The sequence below is a fragment of the Cebus imitator genome, unplaced genomic scaffold (genome assembly GCF_001604975.1).
Source record: "Cebus imitator isolate Cc_AM_T3 unplaced genomic scaffold, Cebus_imitator-1.0 Scaffold42, whole genome shotgun sequence".
In the NCBI taxonomy this organism is placed as follows: domain Eukaryota; kingdom Metazoa; phylum Chordata; class Mammalia; order Primates; family Cebidae; genus Cebus; species Cebus imitator.
Genome location: NW_016107357.1, coordinates 8,575,306 through 8,577,848, shown reverse-complemented (window position 1 = coordinate 8,577,848; position 2,543 = coordinate 8,575,306). Strand labels below are relative to the sequence as shown.

The 2,543-nt window shown below is 41.6% G+C and overlaps 1 non-coding gene across 1 annotated transcript; it reads left to right on the top strand.

The window, feature by feature from the left end:
• Positions 1-1,404: 1,404 nt before the first annotated feature.
• Positions 1,405-1,511, top strand: LOC119470869. Its single transcript, XR_005199837.1, has one exon. It is a non-coding gene; the product is annotated as a U6 spliceosomal RNA (small nuclear RNA).
• Positions 1,512-2,543: the final 1,032 nt, after the last annotated feature.

Sequence of the window (2,543 nt, the reverse complement as noted above, 5' to 3'; positions counted from 1 at the left end):
TTGTACAAAAGTTATATAAAGTGTTAGCATTGAGGGGAAATGAGTGACATCTTAAATATCAATATAGGATCTCTGTATTGTTTCTTTTTTCAATAAGTTTTATTGAGATAAAAATCACATAATATTTACTCTTTTAATGTGTACAATTTAGTGTTTTTTTTTCGTTTGTTTGTTTTTTTTGAGACGGAGTTTCACTCATGTTACCCAGGCTGGAGTGCAATGGCGCGATCTCGGCTCACCGCAACCTCCGCCTCCTGGGTTCAGGCAATTCTCCTGCCTCAACCTCCTGAGTAGCTGGGATTACAGGCACGCACCACCATGCCCAGCTAATTTTTTGTATTTTTAGTAGAGACGGGGTTTCACCATGTTGACCAGGATGGTCTCGATCTCTTGACCTCGTGATCCACCCACCTCGGCCTCCCAAAGTGCTGGGATTACAGGCTTGAGCCACCGCGCCCGGCCCAATTTAGTGGTTTTTAACATATTCATAGAGCTGTGTGACTTCAGCACCATCTAATTTTAGAACTTCTTCATCACCCCCAGAAGAAACCCTGTATCCATTATTAGTCTCCCTGTTCCTCTCTTCTCCAGCTCCGGGCGGCCACTAATCTACTATCTGTCTCTGGATTTGCCTACTCTAGATATTTCACATTAATGGAATCATACAGTATGTGGCCTTGTGTCTGGCTTCTCTCAGCACGAAGTTTTCGAAATCCATCAATTAATATTTTATAAAATGTATCTGTACTTCGTTTCTTTTTACAGCCAAGTAATACCTCATCATATGGATCTACTTCCACATTTTATTTATCCACTCATAAGTTGATAGACATTTGCATTGTTTCTACTTGGCTACTATGAATAATGCTGCTATGGACATTCATGTACTAGTTTTTGTGTGAACATGTTTTTAATTCTCTTAGGTCTTTATACCTAGGAGTGGAATTGCGGAAACATGTATTAACTCTATATTTAACTTTCTAAGGAGCTGCCAAGCTATTTTTCGAAGGGGCTGCACTGTTTTGCATCTCCATTAACAGTGTCTGAGGGGTCTGATTTCTCCACATCCTTATCAACATTTTTTATTTTTTTTTATTATTATTATTACTTTTTTTTAATGATAGCCTTCCTAGTTAAGTGTGAAATGATCTTCCCATCTCAGCCTCCCAAGTAGCTAGGGCCACAGGCATGTACCACTCTGCTTGGCTAATTATTTTCTTTTTTTGTAGAGACAGAATTGTATTTTCTCATATAATTGCATGTAAATAGGCCGGGCACAGTGGCTCATGCCTGTAATTCCAGCACTTTGGGAGGCCAAGGCAGGCAGATCACTTGAGGTCAGGAATTCAAGACCAGCCTGGCCTACATGATGAAACCCCGTCTCTATTAAAAATACAAAAATTAGTGCTCGCTTCGGCAGCACATATACTAAAATTGGAATGATACAGAGAAGATTAGCATGGCCCCTGCGCAAGGATGACACGCAAATTCGTGAAGCGTTCCATATTAAAAAATATATATATATACAAAAATTAGCCTTGCGCAGTGGCATTCACCTGTAATCCTAGCTACTTGGGAGGCTGAGGCAGGAGAATCGCTTGAATCCAGGAGGCGGAGGTTGCAGAGAGCCAAGATTGTGCCACTGCACTCCAGCCTGGGCAGAGTAAGACCCTGTCTCAAAAAAAAAATTTTAATAATAATAATTGTATTTAAATCTACAGTTACCTTAAAGTAAACATATGTACATATGCTAATATGGACCATATTATATAATATTCTACAACTCTTTTTTTTTAACTTAGCAGGACATTTGGACATCTTTGCATAGATGTATCATATGTATACATACTACATGTAGACATCTTTGCATAGTATGTATAGATCTACAGTATTCTTTTTTTTTTTTTTTTTGAGACGGAGTTTTACTCTTGTTACCTAGGCTAGAGTGCAATGGCATGATCTCGGCTTACCGCAACCTCCGCCTCCTGGGTTTAGGCAATTCTCCTGCCTCAACCTCCTGAGTAGCTGGGATTACAGGCACGTGCCACCATGCCCAGCTAATGTTTTGTATTTTTAGTAGAGACGGGGTTTCACCATGTTGACCAGGGTGGTCTCGATCTCTTGACCTCCTGATCCACCCGCCTCGGCCTCCCAAAGTGCTGGGATTACAGGCTTGAGCCACCGCGCCTGGCGTTTTTTTTTGAGACAGGTTCTCACTTTGTCACCCAGTGCAGTGGCGCCATCTCAGCTCAGTGCAACCTCCACCTCCAAGGCTCAAGTGATCCTCCCACCTCAGCCTGCAAAGTAGCTGGGACTATAGGCACATGCCAGCATGCCCAGCCAATTTTTGTATTTTTTTGTAGAGACGGGGTTTCACTATCTTGCTTAGGCTGGTCTCAAACTTTTGAGCTCAAGTGATCCTCCTGCCTCAACCTCCCAAAGTGCTGGGATTACTGGTGTGAGCCACTACGTCCAGCTTACGTTATTATTGTTAATGATTCCATAACATTCCATTGTGTGGATATATCACAATGTATTTAAGC